Source organism: Xiphophorus maculatus, chromosome 14 (genome assembly GCF_002775205.1).
Source record: "Xiphophorus maculatus strain JP 163 A chromosome 14, X_maculatus-5.0-male, whole genome shotgun sequence".
In the NCBI taxonomy this organism is placed as follows: domain Eukaryota; kingdom Metazoa; phylum Chordata; class Actinopteri; order Cyprinodontiformes; family Poeciliidae; genus Xiphophorus; species Xiphophorus maculatus.
Window position 1 is genome coordinate 14,216,693 of NC_036456.1, and position 18,133 is coordinate 14,234,825.

An 18,133-nucleotide genomic window follows, 5' to 3' on the forward strand; every position below is an offset into this window, starting at 1 on the left:
TGGACTATAAACAGCCCTGGGGCTCGATGAGCTGGAATCATGCACAGCATTGAGAGGTACAGTATATCTCACAGTAACAGTGCACGAGATGCAGGAAAAGCATAAAACAACCCTGATCTGAAATCAATAAGGCTACAGACAGTGGAGGAAAAAAAAATTCCAGGAACAGTAAGAGAACAAGACGCACAGTTCAGCTAAAAGGCATAAGGATTGTTCAGCTCTTTTTCTTCTATCTCGCACCGAGGGAAGATTTTCTAAGGGGCAGCAATGATCCACTTATGGCCTATCAAGACATTAGCCTGGAGTTCTAGGTGTCAGATTGGATACACGTTCACTCTGCTGCAGTGCTTCAGAACATCTCTTTCCCTTTCCCTCTGCCAGTCTGTCTCCTGCGCCTCCGTTTCAATTTCCACCTCAGAGTCTTTACGGTTTAAAGATATTGATATTAACAAGGATGAGTCGTCTTCGCTGAGCTTTATAGTGTGCAATAACGGAGCTAATAGAGATCATTACCAACAGAGACGATTAAAATTATTAGGAGCTGGGCCCCCTAAAAGCCAGCAAACAGCTTGGACAAAAATATTGACAGCACGGAGTGGGAGCCTCCAAGGACATTAGAAAAGAAATTAACATCGGACAATTCACCGATGAGTCACAGAAGCATCTAAAAAGAGATATATAAAAGGATTGCTGGTATGTTTTGTGACTGTTAATGCTGCTGCGATGCTAAAATGTCCTCTGCCATGAGTCAGAACAGCACGACTTCACTGACTGGCAAGACAACTGGTTCAACAAAACTGCGGACGTCATTCCTATTGACAATAAAGGGAGTGGCATGGACAGTATTTATCTTTTTCTGTCCTGTTTATTGAGGGGGGTGAGAGGGGTGTTTCAACAGGATGAGAAAATAAACCAGAGCTCTGCAGACAGGATTAAGTGTGAGGATGTTATCTTTTATACACAGCCACAAGCTACTCGGTGAAATTCACTGAAAATAGCAGCAGAAAGCTGGCGTGAAGCAGGAAATGAGGTTGAGACAGTACCGGTTTACAGTTAAAAAGGATAGAAAAGGAATTCTACCTATGACAAAACTAACACACCTCATGTACCTTGGAGATTTGTTGACAGAAACACACAATCAGAATTAGCCCTTTGCGGTTTGCTTGAAACTAGACATTATGCGAGCCCAGTGTTACGTATTCTGGTTTTATTGCTGTCCAAGATGGCCAACAATAAACTGGTGCTTAAGTCTTAAAATGAGAACAGAGAGCTTAGTAACAGTTGCACGTAAAGTGAATCCCAAATTCCTGGGTGAGGTTTAGTATTTCTGCTTTTACCTACTGTGATCTTGTATAACCCAGATTTTCTTTTGACCCATTAAACAGATGGAGGATGGAGGAAGTCCCTTCACTGGTTATTATTGCTACTGAAAAGTCATACATCTTACATCCTCTAAACTTTTAAGCTACAGCACCAGTATTCCACTGGGGAGAAATTTTATTCTGTATTCCTTAACATGATTTTGTCAAGATTTAGTTTTTGTCAAGAATTAGTCAAAATGACTGGATTAGATTGAAATATTTTAAGCTTAGCCACTAAAACTAAATCAAATATGATCGCTGCAACAAATATGCTTCATTAGTATTAGAATTTCCTTTTTTCACGATTTAAAAGCAAGTTACAAGCTATTTTGATCAGGACACCGATGATGAACTCACTAAAAGAGAACAGGCTTTGCTTTTTGTTTAGAGACACAATAGAATATGAGTTGATCGAGCTACTGTCTAAAACAATCCAGACTAATGCAAGAGGTGCATTGATTGTAACAACTAAAATTGTCTGGAAAGTCTTTGACAAATGTTTCTCCAGTCTACAATAAATGAAGGACTTAGTGTAATTTGTACTTTCTTCTAGTGTATAAAATTCAATCTGGAAGTAAATTAATGATTAGCTAATTTAATGTGCAATTAAATAAATTGTCCCAAATTGCATCGGATGGTATTTGTTGTAAGTTGATGGTAAATGAGTAAATTGAACAGTAATGTAAATGTGCATCAATAAAACATGAGATAAGCAAGAAGAAAGTGTAAAATTGTGGGGCGGGGGGTTTAATTAGCATGCATATTTAAAACATCTTGGGAGTTGCAAATAGTTAAATTTATGCCTATTGCAGTGTTATTGTAATACGCTTTGATCCATTTAAAACTCACAAAAAGATTCAAGATGAGAGCAAAATTGAACTGTTTTGAATTTGACTGAAAGCTTTGGCTTACCTTTGGTCCCTAAATGAAACGAAAATTAAGTTTAGGACGATAAAATACTTTCCACCAGCAGAAAGTCTAAGTGGCTTAGCAAGGGTCAGGACAGATATGAGGTGACACTCAAAAGATGTGCGCCTTCCTGCGCTACTGGCAGGTAATTTTATTAAATGTGCATTATTTCAAGGTCCCAGTCCTTTAAATGCGATAAAGCGTAATCTGCTGTCTGTGGCAGGCGGCAGCTCGCTCTTTGTCCTTTTCCGAGGTCAGCCGGCTCCTCTTCCTTCGCATAAAGGGAGATGTCCTGCTTGACCGAAAAAAGTTCAAAAGGACCAAAGTTCGAAAGACACCAAACTGAAATGCTAAATACTACAATGCCTTGCACACCGAAGGTGTTCAATAATTGCTCTTTTTTCAAGAAACATTCCCGATAGCATGTGGTAACAAGTAGGTTGTCTTGAGCCGGCATTGAGGAGCGTGGGATGTGGGGCTTTATGTAATCTGCAAAGAAAAAAAATGTTATGCAAAGTAACTCTTATTAAGTTTTGTTGATGCAAAGACATACCATCTCTGAGACCATGAAACAAGAGACAGAGAAAGTGTTAATAGTATTGCATGCAGCTGCACTGCACCCATGCTGAATAACTGCAACCCAAGAGACGCGCATGTTCTCATTCAAACCAAAAATAAATAAATAAATTATATATATATATATATGAATTACAGAGAAGCTTTTAGGTCAAAACAAGATTTATGTTCCCTGACCACCCACCAGGACTTTCCCATTATCTCAGTGTATTGCTTTTAGTGCTAAATGATGCCCCGAATGACTCATAAATAAAGCATTTAATCACAAAAGGGGAAAACATGTCTTCAACCTGAGTTACAGCATTTAGGTTTAATTAGTGTTGTGATATTATATAGATATACGTCTAACCAGTAAATGATAAATCCTTGCTTTTAATCTAGATCTAATGTTATACTATAATAACAGTGGCCTTTTTAGAATGCTTAAAAAAAAAAGCAGTTTATCATGGCTTAGTTGTGAGCATGAAATTTATCTTCCCAGGGCTGAGCAATGTGAGGGGGAATGTTGCAACTCTTCCACACGAGGATGAAATTGCAGAGATGTTCCAGGCCGTGTGCACGGCTCCTTGTTCCTAATACTCCTGTCCCCAGACTGGAGTTCTCCAGCACGGGCAGAAGGCATGAGATCCACCTATGAGGATAAGGCGTGTACATGCGTGTGTATATATGTGTGTGTGTTTATCTTCCAAGACAAAGAGAAATCCAGGGCATCTGTTTCTATTGATTTTTTTCCCCTGTGCTCTGAGTCAGTGGCCAGGTTTGGAGAGATTCATGCATTCAGGCTTCCTCTCAAAGTGAATCTGCAGATCTGTTTCTCAGACGTCGGCGTGGTGAATAACAGCATTTTCTGCTACGCGGTTTGATGAGCTTAAAGTTGCTATGCTACAGTCACAATTATACCAGAAACTTAAACGCAGGCATTATTCAGTGAATACAATTGAGTGACACAGCTGTATTTTTCTCTCTAATGAAAGCATTGTTCCCATTTTTACCCCTCTTCCTTCATGGACATTAACGTTTATTGCATAATAGCCTGGTTGTGACAGTACACTAAGTTTTCCTTTATGTTTGTTCATAAACATTGATCACAGTTCGTTCGATCACGTTATGGCCGGCATTTTAAAAGTGTATAGTAAAACAAGAGCTGTGGAGTTTTGTGGGTTTTTGTAGACCTTTGGTCCACATGGCTCAACAGAGGATATGAATGACTGGAGAGTTGAAGCTGTGTGATTACACTCCCTTGCAAAAGTTTGCTTCTCCTTGGACTCCTTTGTTCATTCTTGTTTGTAATGCAGCTGAAGCTCAGTCAGACTGGATCTAAAGCATCCATGAAGAACAGTTTCAAGATGTGTCAAAGATTCTCCTAAGTCTGGAGTTTTACTGAGCCGTTCTAACACATAAATATAATTTAAGCTAAACAATTTCATTGTAGCTCTGTTTAGGACCGCCAAGCCTTTTGTAGCCTTTAACAGTGTTTTTCTTTTTCTAGTACATGCTGAAAAAAGCATATTTATAATGCCCACTATATCAAATTGAGATCTCAAATGTTCAACCACAAAGAGCACATTTTTAAATATATTTGCTATATTCCCTAAATGACTTGGAGAACATTTCTTTTCCCCAATACAGTGTCTTTTTTCTTGATACTTTAACACAAAGGTCAGACTTTAGGTTTAATAGGATTTGGGTGACTAGATTTAAGTCTATCTGATTAGTTCAGCACTTTCTTAAATAAGTTAAAGTCATAGCAGTCATGTGCATAGAAATGACAGAAAATAATATTTTCAAGTCCATGTAAACACTGGCCAATATATGGTTCCGTATTCTTACGGAACCATATATGATGAGTTTGTGTAAAAAAAAGGAAAAACCCTACTTTGAAAGTATTGCTGCAGTAGGTAACATTTATAAAATATATGTATAAATTCTTTACATATTTTTTTAAAACTGTCATGTCACCAAGCTCGTCTGCTTCCCACTGCCATCTGCGGAAATGCACCAGAAGCTACCAATCATAGCCAAGAGAAATGTCTTAATTCTGTCAATCAGCTAATGTTTGCGCTGCTCACACCCTCATCCAAACAGCTCCTCCAAGTTTATCCACCATCACCGCTAGCCATGCTTACTGGCATGTGCATTCACAGCAGGCCAGGAAGGAGCTGCAGCGTAGCAGAGAGCAAGGGGCATGGCATGAGCAGTTACTGTCAACTTTCCTTGACAATTAGTGGAGTAGGCATTTGGACAAGTTTAAAATAAAAAAATTTATTCACAGATTATCTCTTCTGAACAAGAAATTTAGCTCTAATCCAGAAGTCAGTGAGGAAATTGAGGTTATTTTACTTTCATAGGATCTGTAGATCTAAGGACGCAAGTACTTTGAAAACATAATTAGCATTAGACTCTCATATTATTTTTCAAATAATGACCTTAATAGTAAAGCTTCATTTCATCTTCCAACGAAGGAGGATTCTCTCACACACGCTGAGGATGAGAGATGAAGGAGAATAAAATGCAAGACACCACTTGTTCCTAGTTTCAGTTTCTGTTACTCCTCCTCAACATCACAGATCAAAGAACGCAAGAAAAAAAATATATATATATAGTGACATACATTCCTGTCAAAAACAACATGTGTTTATGATAAAAGTTAGACAAGGCTTTACTTGTCTCTACAAAGGGGAATGATGAAGTTAGGAGTTCAATGTAAATCCTGAGTTGAAATGATTGAGATTGAGAAAAATGAAATCCTGTAAGATTTTATGATTTCTGTTATAAAGATAACATTTCTTAGATATAATGGGATGTCTTGTCTTCCTTAAAGGATGTAAATTGTGTAAAACAAACTTAATTTAACTTTTCATTTACCCTTGAAGTCTTTACCACAATGAGTATGCGTTAATACTCATCTGTAGGATTTTATAGTTGGAGGTCACAATGGCTGTGGGTTGTTGCTCATCATTGTCCTTGGCGGCCTGGCTAAAGAAAATTAGCAATCCAAACTGAAAGCAATGTATTTCTAACATTTTCTGCTTTGAAATACCACAGTAACCACTTTACTAGAAGAAACTAGAGTTGCTATGGATTTATAGGACATAAAACATCAGAAGTGAGAATAAACAGTTTAATTCTGAAGTTATCATTACATTTTACTTACATGGCAGTAATTTTGTACATGACAGTGATTTTCCGAGGTCTCTAAATAATCTGAGGTGGTTTAGAAACCTCCAATTTCCAACAAAATTTCAAGTTTCAAGGACATTTTATTTAGGGAGGGCTCTAATCCTACAAACACTGTAATTTCCCTCTGAACCAGGACTTGTGGCTACAGAGAAAAATATTCTACACAGCATCCAGCACCCAAAAACTGCGTTTAATATATGTAATCTATATTTAATAATCAGATGAGTATCTATGAACTCAATTTCAATGCTTTAAATCCCTCCAAGTGGTTAAATAAGTATTATCTAATCAGAAGTGTGAAGGACCCAGTGTTTTTGTGACTTAAGTGCAACTGGAGTGAAATTCTGAAACTTGAGTCACTGTCTGAGGTTCTGGGGATGACGGGTTTGTAAATTTATGCAACATTTGCTGTAAAGAAAACGGCCAAAATGGCACAGAGGCGACAGAAACAGATGTCAGTTTTGTGGTTCAAAGCCTTTTTAGAGTTGGCAAGTAGCAGGTAAATACTTTGCATAACACCTCTGTTTGAATATTATATTGCTATTTTACCAGTCTTCATAGTAGCACATCACACAAATATTTGATCCACCGTTACCTCTCCGTTCAAGGTTGTGTAGCATTTTGTAGACCTTTTAAAAAGTCTTAATATTTCACACTGATTATCATTGACAATCAAAACATGAATAAATATGGCTGGGCGACAGAATTGCTGGTTCTAATTTAGTCCTGTTTATCATTGTTTTGTTGTTTCTGCTTAGCTTGTTCCTCTGCGAAGTCTGCCACCTCACATTCCAAAATCTCTGTCTACCTCGCAATCTGCAATTCAAATGGAAAGCCCATGCAGAACAGTCCAGATGGTCCTTCACAGGCTGCCATGCCTTGGCCAATCAATAAATCCTGCCTGTGTCTATTGATCTATGCTCACACTTTTGTTTCCTGTGCTCTTCTTCTTCTTCTAAAAAAAAAAAAAAAGACATGCAAACATGTCGTGTTTGTACTCGAATGTGATGTAAATTGTGGCAAGAATGCTGTGGTGGACTTTGAGAGTCAACAATGTATTAAAAGGCCTCTGTTTGATGAGGAGTGAGTTAAAATAGGATTTTAGATTTTCAATGCGACCAGGGTCGGACCATTCAGTGTTCCTTTTGGCCTACCTCCAAAAGAAGTCAGTCATCCACTGGCAACTTTTGGAACCAACAAGCAGGCAATGATCATTTGCATCTCTGCTCCTCTGTCAAGTCAAAGCCCTCTTCTCCTAAAATGAACGCTGTCAAATGCTGACAAGATGAGCGATGTTACGCACACGTGCCAAAGTGTGTCAGGAACTCATCTCCCCACCTGTCCTTCAAACACGCAGCAGGGTGCCATCTTGCTTTTTACTCACTTTCACTGATGAGTCGATGTGTGTGGGTGTGGGCGTGTGTGTGCGTGTGCAGGATGGTGGGGTTTCATTTGACGGGGTGCAATTTCCCCTCCTGCTTAACCCCAAAAATAGACCTCATAGTCTTGTTGTCCCTCTTGGCAGCAGTGAGTCTTTCTTGTCATGACACGCTGTCAGAGAGCAACGCAAAGTAGCAATTTGCCCAGGTATCCTGATTTCTAAACGGAAGTCAGACGTGCTCCTTCTAAATTTAGATCAAATCCTATTAAAGCTTGCAAACCCAAGTGACACACAGTTAGAGGGTGTGGATGCAAGATTTTCATGAAATGCAGTGTTTAACAGGTATATTCTAAGGCTTTTATTACTTTCACACTTTCGATATTGTGGATATTCCAGCTAGAACACAGGCGGTGTCACAGAAACATCACCGATTTTTGAGAAGTTTTTAATTTTGCATCTGAAAGTCTGCTAAGAGCAATTCTTTATGAAAATGACAGTGGATATGAGGTTAAAGAGACTTTTTGGTGTGGACTACACTGTTTTTTTTCTCTGACCTATTAAGATTTTCACGCTTGCTTCACAGTGCATTATCACAGCTCCGGCTAAAGCATGCCACAGGAGCTTAGAAATAGGCCGTTAAAAAAGCACCGAGTAAAATAGAGTTCCATTCAGAAGTCAGAACATACAGTCATACTCAGCATGAATGTCATAATACTTTGCTGTATTTTACTGATGCATCTATTCTTTCTTTAAAATACAAAAGAATGGTTATGTCTATTATGCAGGTTTTTGATGACAATTATATCAGATTTGATATTTTATTCTAAAGTATTTCATGGGCTTGTGGTTGATTTGCTGCCACACCACTGAGCATAGTCCTGACATTTTCAATAAGTGTTGAGATTGGAGATCTCCTAGAAACTTATCATTGGCCGGCTTTATCCATTCCAAGTCTGTCTGATGTGTGTGTGGAAATATTGCCGTGTTTGTTCACACAACTGTAACCATCTAACTTTGACTGATTTGAAGTTAAAATAAAAATTTGAGTTAATCCTTCTTCACTGATCGACAGTGAAACTGACAGTTAACCAGCATTACATTACGATGCTGTTAAAGATGAGTAGAATCTGCTTAGGTCACTGTGGTCAAGCAACTCGACTCATCCAAACATAAAACGTTTTTCCAGAAGACATTTGACTTGTCCACATAGGCAGTTGCTAATCTTAAAGGCGTCTTTCTTTAGCAGGGGCTTTTTTATGCTATCCATCTTTTCATTAATTCTTTAACATAAACTTACTTCACATTGGACAATGACACTGGTGTCCCATTAACTTCTACTTACTGGATACTTGATTGTCGGATCTATTTTGTTTTAACTTTGTTTTTACCCCAATTGTTTGGCAGAGCTTTGACTCTGTTCAGCTTACCAACACACCAACTCAGAATTGGGACGCTAACAGTAAAGCCAAAACTTAAACCCAACAGGCCTAAGCGCCATGTCTGTCTGAGGAAACCTACCGGCTCAAATTAGATTCTGCAATCCCAACAAAGGTTGTCCCACGATGTCCATGCCAGAATCATGTCAGGACCTTGCTGAGTGATATAAAAAGCATGTAGTTTGTTAGCAAGATGCCAAAGGTGATTTGACCAAATATTAGGGGGTCATATTAATTTAACATGCATGTATTTTATGTGGAATTTTTTAAAACCTATCTACATTGTAGAAACTTGTGCACCAAAATGATATTTTGGAATTTGTTTGCAGGTGTGTATTGTGTCGTCATTTCACCCTGGAAAAACAATTACAGAAAGTCCAAACCGATACTTACACCCATGATGAGTGTATGCAAACTTCTGACCAACATTGCATCAGTGGCATTGTCTAAAAAGAAGCACGCTCATTGCTGCAGCAGCCCAAATAAGACCACATGCGCTCTCTTCTTAGTTTATCCACCAACCAGACAGCATTTAGGAGAAAGCCCATAAACTGGAGGCCATAAAATGAGCAGGACTCTTGATTAAAAAGAGTAGATTAAGAGTCTGTTTGGCTGCTCCTCAGACATATGTCATACTTACTGGTGCCGTGTACAAGCAACAAGCACAACGGGAGATTCTGCAGTTGGCCCTTCGCCCTACTCCCTTTGGATAGATAATATGGCAATAGAGGGCTGTCCTTGTACATATCATTGCTGCCCTCTGCAGTTCTACCCCCTCTTTAATGAAAAAAGCTCAGCCGAACCAGACACTAATTTATAATCATACCAGCTTTTATTGCCCCTTGATGGAGTTTTGGTCAAAGGTATTGCTTAGTAATTGTTGTAGACATTCATCACAATAAAGTATCACCTCTGAAAGTTTCATATTAAAACTTAATCTCCCTTAATAAAATCCCTCCAAAACTATGCAACATGTTGCAATAGGGCGAACATTCAGAGACCTCTAAAAGCTGTTTCTAGGACATGTCCAGTGTCCCATTTTCTTCATGCACTAAAGCACAGTGACATGACTGGTCAGCCCACACCTGTGGTGTGATGTGCCATGTCACACCCGGCCCAACTCTCTTCCCCCTTTGGGCTTGCCCACTTGCCTGCCTGCATAACAGAGGAATGCAATTAATGACAGATGGCCGGGCGATGACCACGTCCTTGAGCTGCAAGCCTTCCTGGCACCTACTGCTAATTGTATCACATATAACACAACTAAAAGCATAATAAATCTGTGCGAGAGCGGGATGTTTTATGCAAGCCCTCTCCTCTTTCTCTGAGTGGTAAATTGCTCCGCTCTTGAAATATCTATAACCTTATGACACCCATGCTGCATTAGCTTAATTGCCTTTTTCTCTGCCCAGGTTTCTGGGCTGTGAGAAAATGCAGGAAGACGACTAGGGGAGGGGAATCAGGGGGGGAGAAGAAGAGGTGCAGCTGTGCTTAAGAAATTGTAGGGATGTTTTCGCTGATTAGCAACAATTGAGACCGATTACTTGCCGCTGCATGATGCGACAAGATCCGAGGCAAGAGGGCACGAAATTATAATGTGGGAGAGAAAGTGACATGCTATTTAAAGTTCACTTTGATATCTTAAATGTTATAACCAACCTGGCATTGAGGCTTACAACAATGGTGGAAAAACAAACAAAAAAAAAAATCTGATCTAGGGTTGGGATTTCATAATACTCTATTTATGAGGTCAGATGAAGTGTCCACACAGACAGCTTGTGTCACCGCAGGGGTTTTTCCCTCAGCGTCACGTGAGGCCTACCCACCCACTACCTGCCGGCCGAACCTTCCCATCTCACTCAGAGAGCTCGTTGTGGGGAGAGCGATGGCGATGTCTCTGAGCAGCTGCTAGGAGAGCAGCTCTGCCAAGGAAACTCATCAACACCATTGCGTAAGGTCCAGGAACACGAGCCACTATATTCTGCACCATAAAGAGGCTGCAGAGACTGATGATCTGACCTCTGGAAACAAAGCACTTAAGGGTTTCATTGACTTATCCCAAACAAAAGTTCATGGACTCTGCACATGTACAATCAATGGTGGATATTGACCATAACATGGACAGTGGAGCCCAGGCATGTGTTCTCCAGCTCATCCTAGTTTTAAATTTATTCAAGACCTTTTTTTTTTTTACTTTAAATTTAATGAATACAAAGTTTATCAGGATGACATAATTGTTTAACCTCCACATGCTTGACACATTTTTAGGCTTAAAACCATTACTATGACTCCTTCAAAGATCAATTTTTGTCTTGTGTGAACAAAACCCAGAAGGGAAGTGTTTTTTTTTTTTTTCATGTGGGCAGCTACAAAAGTCTGTTAAGCTTAAAGGTGTCAATTTTGGAGCATCTTTCAAGGCCCTATGGTGGTATATAGTTCATGACTTGAAGAGTCTGGCTGGTTTCCTCAACATCCCAATTTGTGTCCTTTAATTGTAGGATGACAGGTTAGGTCAGATAGTTACAGCTTGGATATGATGGAGTGTCTCAGTAGGACAATGGTCCTAAATGTATATCAAAACTGGTTTTGGAATGGGTAGAGTAGACCTGAAGACCAGCCAATCTCATTGGCTGTCTTTGTTCAAATGTATTATTCCCTACGATTATTTTATGTAATCTTTGATTGGAACTGTAGATGTCTTTCTGTTAAACTTTGATCAAATATGTGGAATAAGTACTATGCTTGTACATAAAAACTACAAAATGTCTGCTAAAACTTAACTTTATGACAAAATAACATTTATTATGAGGTTAAGAATCGTATAGATCCCCTAAATGTAAGTAAGGTAAATAATAAAAGGTAACAAGAGTCTTTTCTGTTTCATCTTCCCTATAGGACTAAACAAAGCAACACCTCTAGAAATGACTAAGTGGACTCAGCTGAGTAAGCACAGCAGGACGGCTTCTTCTGAGCGGAACAGCCAAACAAACCTCTAAAGCCGCTGGGGAAATAAGAACGAGGTGGGGCAGGATTCACCACCCCCAGGCCTGAACTTGCAGCCACGTTGATGTTAAACTCAAAGCTCCTCATGTGCTGCTGAGAGAGGAGGTTTTCCACTGAAAGACTGAAGAAAGAGGAGGCTGGGGCGGTGTGTTGGAGCGATAGAAAAGAAGGGGATGAAAAAAGCAAAAAAAAAAAAAAAAAAAGGTGCACAGATGGGGAAATCAATAAGGGTGTGTGAGAAACGGTCCAAGCAGCTTGCATTTCCTCGATGGTCATCAAAAGGTTATTTTACACCCAAAAAGCTTGTATCGATTGCGCGCGTTCGGCACGGTCTCTGAGAGAGCAGAGGGATATCTGCTGGGGGAATTTACACGGTATTTATTTTTTGCATTAGGATTAGGGTGGGCGTTGAGGACGATCAATGCTTGTTTAATGTAGCTGCAGGGATCAAACCATGAATCATGAGCTCCAGGGCTATTACATTTTATTTGGCATTGTCATTGACGGGCTTAAGGGCCCAGCCATTCCTCAGTTTAGTCAAGATATGGAATTAGACATTTATGTCAGCGAAAGGGTGCCAAAAATATTTGCCGCCAGTTTGGACAAGAAATTGGATGGATTTTGGTATCATCATTGCTAAAAAGGGATGTAAATAAAAAATAATTGGCTGGACAAGTGTTTCTAATTGTTTAAATGGCCAAATCAATCTGCCATAGAATAAAAGCCATCTACTAATGGTTGAATGTTCAGTTACATCATTGCTATTTGTGGCTAAAATTATACAATTCCTTAACCAGATAATAAATTGGTATGTGTGTGTTAGAAATTAGTGGAAATATATCCATATGCTCTCATATAAAACGCTCTCAGAACCAGCTGAAGAGAGACTAAACTTTCTTATTTGACAGCCAATTCGAATAGAAAGCCAAAGTAATATGAATAACCTAAGTTCGATAAAACTACTCATAGCTACTTCTCAAAAAATATTTTTTTCTGTTTGTAAAAAAAAAAAGGTTTACCATTACAACTTGAACATGTTAGCAACCCTCAAAATCAAGCAACTGCAAGACATTGAAGATTTGTTAAGGGTTTACTTTTGTTGGGAGTGTTGGTGTTAAATCATCAGTTCTGCATAAACATGATCAAGTTACTTGTAAAAAGAAAAGAGAATATTGTACAATGACAAGCAAAAGTGTTGCCAGCTTCTGAAAAACCAATCTGATCTGATCAGTACAAAGTACTTAAGTACCCTTTTTACAAAATACTTTTTCACTCTTAATTCAGTAGTTATTTTGACAGCTATCTTACTTGAGTATCATTTTGGGTACTCTACCCACCTCCGATTATATGAAGAAAGATGTATATATATCCCAACTAAAAACAACACATGCCTATCATCCAATAATGAAATGACCTGACTCTATGGCCAAACCTGTTTACACATTAGTTTTGGTTGGTTGTGATAAGTATTTCTATAATCGGCTTTTAAAAAACGCGGGGGGTTTTTTCAATTTACTCAGGCAATTATTGGCTGATTCTGGCCTGCAAAGAATTAAGAGTGAAAAAAAAAAAAACAGAGGAAATTTGTAAGGGGCAAGATCTCCTGACATCACGGTAAATATGAAGGCCTTTAATCAAATATGCCCTCCCCAAACTCTGTTAGGATCAGTAAAAACAAGTATTCACAAACACTTCCTGCACTGATTATCCAACATAATTAAACTAAAACCTTCAATCATGTTCTCTTCATAATAAAGGCTAAAATGTTTGCCATAAATACCAAAGAGAAGTCTAAGAGCAACAATAAAAGCCCTACTTATTTCATACCAAGACTCTTTATGGGCCTTTATGATTTTAGAAAATGGGAGTGATTGAGAAGAAATGAACCCAACCAAAGTTCCCTCTCAAAGACAATGACAGATTCACCTTGTCCAGAACTTTTCCTGTCGAGACAACCTTTAGATATATGTTACTGTCAGCCATCAGCCATAAATTGCCTCAGCCTTGCCGATTTGAGAGAATCAGTTCTACCAAAACATGTATCATAGTGACGTACTGCTGTGTTGCTGCCGCAGAAGGGATCAATTCATCAGCACATATCAGACCATAGAGAAAATGTTTTATTGTGCAATATGGTGGTTGATGAAAACAGCAAAGCTGGATCAAGGCCAGGATCAATTGCTCTGGCAGAAAAAAAGAAAAGTGCAGCATTTCTGCTGATGAAGAAAAGTTAGGAGCGGGAGAATATGGATCATTCTCACTTTCCGATGACTGAAAAGCTCCCAGCACCCGGCACGTCAGCTATGAGACAGTCATTGACACGGACTGCATAGCCAAACAGCAATCCTGTGCTTCAAATGAATAATTCAACCAGAACCAATAAGCCACTGCTCCAGTGTTCGCCGTGTGACACAAAAATGACAGCTTCCCTTCTTATGTCTGTTGGAATTACGGAGATTAATAAGAGCACACAAGTGGTGATGCGCTTACAAAAAGTAGCAGCAGTATTTGTTTTCTAGGGATCTGGAAGAGGCATTTCCTTATGAAGAACTAAAGATCACCAACAGATGCAAAAAGTAGCAGACAGCATTTTGATCAGCACTGATAAAAATCTATGTACAAATAGATTAAGATATGATTGTATAAATATAATAAAGTTAGAAGAATGACAGAAGCCATTGTCTGGCTAAAAGCTCAAAAATATTAAGGTTTCTAATCATCTACGTTGTTACTAGGAGTAAGATTTGCTATCTACTTCAAATGTTTAGACAGAGCAGCATACAGAAAGGCATGTTTAGGCAAAGTGGCCAGCTGTAAGGCAATGCCCTGCCCCAAGGCTCACACTTTTTGCAACTTCTAACAGGTTTTCTTCCAGAATGTCTTTAACACCATCCATTGATATACTAGCTCTGACCATCGTCCAGGTCCCTACTAAAGGGAAACATACACACAGCATGCCACTACCACTGCAATTTTTCAGCAGTGACACCAATGTGTTTAGGGTGTTTGTTGTGTTGGCAAACAGTGAGCTATGAATGTTGGCCTAAAGGTTTAATGTTAGTCTCATCTGACCAGAACACCAAACATTCTCTCTCTCCTACGTGGCTTGTGGCAAACTGCAAATAGGACTTTTCATGGCTGCCTGCATTACCAATGGTTGTCAGAGTTTCCCACCTGGGATTTGGATCTTTGTTGCTCCTCCAGAGCTTCCACTTTGGGAATAATTCTCTCCTTGCCTGGCCTGGTAGTTTAGATGGATGGTGTGCAGTTGTGACACATTGTTCTGTGAGATGTCTGTAGCTTTAGGTTTTGTTTTATAATCTAACCCTGCAATGTGTTCCTTGGTCTTTATGATGCCATTCACTAATGTTTTCCAGCAAACCTCTGAAGCCAACAGCTGCATTTATATTGAGATTAATTTACACACGTCTGGACTCTTAGACATTAGCAGAACAAAAGGGTTAAGAATGAAAGAATGCTATATTTTCCAGATATTTCGAACATCTTTGTGAAAAAGATGTATTCTTTTCCTGCCAGAAATATTTGGTTGTGGCTATATAGTGACAAAACATGAAATATTTCAAGGACTATGAGTACTTTTGAATGGGTCTGTTAATGCGGACGTGTGACTGAGTGAGTGTATGAGGAGGTTTTGTCTTACAGTAAAGATGTCCTGATCTTTTAAACTTGCATAAGGACATTTCTATACATGGATCGCATGCTCACTGCACATCTGCAGGATTCTATTTTTACCCTTAGGATATGTATGTTAGGTTTTTTTTTTTGCCCTTGACTGTGCAAAGGACAACTCGCATTAAGCTGCCATGTGGATTGCATGCTGCTCCTACATACAGTAGTAAACGAAGGGTCAAATACACAGTACAATTTTTCTCTGAGGCACTAGCAGTAACTCATTTTCAAACCTATATTTGACATTAAGAAAGACAAGCACAAACTACTGATTCAGTAAGACAAGTACTTTTCAGCAGGAATCAATCCAACACTTTTCTCAATATCATGGCTTTTTTCTGTTTTTACAGAAAAACATGACCTAAATAGGCATGTCAATGTTTACAAGTATTTTTTTTTTGTTGTTGCTCCATTCAAGTGTACTTTCCAGGATGGTGTCCCAGATTTTCAATTCTGGTAGAGTTATCCCAATTTCCCATGGTTTGGCTTTATCATGTCCCAGAATCAAAAAGAGTCAGTAGTATAGGCATCCGATTAGTATGCTTCCTGAATGCTGGAATTTGTAGGAGGGACTATATATTGGTTCTGACCAGGGAGTTTTTGGGTGTTTTCCCAGAATGAGAATGTTCCTGGAAAGTGGGATGTTTGGGTTATGTCCACAGACATCCACAGTCCAATCTTTACCATTTACAAGATGGATGGACTGACTGATGAACGGACAGATGGGTAGAAATGTCTAAATTGCTTTAAGGTGCTTACCAGTGTTCTCTCACCATCTTTATACAGGGCTGTGCATTAAAAGCTAGATAACAAATGCCATATTTGACATCAATATAAGTGTAATACAAATATATTTATTTAGCAACAGCAAGAAATGTTGTAGTCTTTTATGAAGGTTATATACTGAGATCTCATTCTGTCACAGTTGTGCTTAATTTTCAGCCCAGAAATCACAAAGGAGACAAGCTTAGCTAAAGGTACGTGTTTTTTTCCCCCACAGGTGTGAGAGATGTTCACATTTCTGTCCAATAACTTTCATCTCAGTTTGCAGGTGGTGTCTGAGAGGACAGGAGAAGAGTTACAATTGCTTAGAGGCTGGTATGAGAGCAATAAGGGAATATATATATATATATATTAGTTTTCTCAGGAGATGGATAGAGGATAGATAGTACTGAGGAGAGACATGATGGTTCCAGAGGTGAGTGTGTCATTGGCGAATGGAGTTGCTTGACTTGTGATTCTCCAGGTGTTTACCCTGGTTTGGATGTGTGAGAGCGCCGGAGACGGGCCAGGCAGGTGAGAGCAGGGGAAAACGAAGCTGCTAAGGATGACTATGGAAGTGGGAGAGTATCCAGGTAAGATTGCTTAAAGGGAGAGTCGACTGAGAGGTCTAGCATCTTGGATGATGAATTCAAACACAGGTTTACCTTGCTGCCTGCTACGGCTAATCATTAGCTTGGCCATTGCCTTTCTATGCAATTCCGCTCAATTCTCATCTCCCGTCAGTGTTCAAGTTGAGATTCCTCCCAATGAGGTTGATTTCTCTTGTTGAATTTCAACAAATTAGGCTAATCAACAACCAGAATGAGAAGTTGTGAATGATTCATCACGCTGAATTGTGCGACAACAGGTTGGTCAGTAAGCATCTACTAGCAAACCCTATTAGTTTGGAACTGCAACCTGATTGGGTTTTATTTCCTGTCATTCCCAGATCCAAGGCTGGAATTACAGAAAAGAAAAAAAGAAACACTTTCTAAGTTCCTTCCTCTCTTCTTCCTGGTTTTCTGTAGCCTGCCTCACTTCATAGTGGGGCTTGTAATACTTTTCCCCACTGCACTTCTCCTCTGAGAAGTTTAGTCCGATAAGTTCTTTTTTAGGCTATTGTTAGCTCTACATCATTCATGATGCATTTTTTGACTGCTATGTTAAGTGTTAATTCATACTGACTGCGTAAACATTACTGTCTGCAGCAGCGAAGAAAGCTAATCGTGGGCTGAAAGCAAGATGGCCAGAGCTACAGGAACAAGTCTACATATGGATACTTAAAGAATGTGTCACTGGATCTTATCATCAACATGGATGAGGTTCCCCTCATATTAAACAATTTCTAAAGTCATGGTACAGTGCGACTTATTTTTACTCTTCATGAGGTTTCTTGACTGCTGAGATAGTCTGGAAAATACAGCAATAACATTTCTGAACACCAACAAAGGCAGACCAAGTACAGCCAATGAAACCAGCCACAGTTGAAGACTCATTTGTGCAGTCAATGTGATGTTCTGTTAATGGCCGCAATTAGAATAACAATAATAATTATGGCTTTTAATAAATTCACAAACCATTATAAGTTAGTTCCTCCTCACTTGGTATCAAACTGTTCCAAACCACTCAAGCCTTTCTTTACACGCTTTGTTTAATTGTACCAGTCTAATAATTTGGCAGATTCTGAGTTCTGGTTGAAGCAGAATAGAGATAAGGCACCTAATTACCTTCATGGTAATGGAAGCTGACAGTGTGATTAGGCACTGACAGCGCCATTAGCCGGGAAAGTCACCCACTTTTAGGTTCCTTCTCATCGAATCAGTTTTACTTTGTTG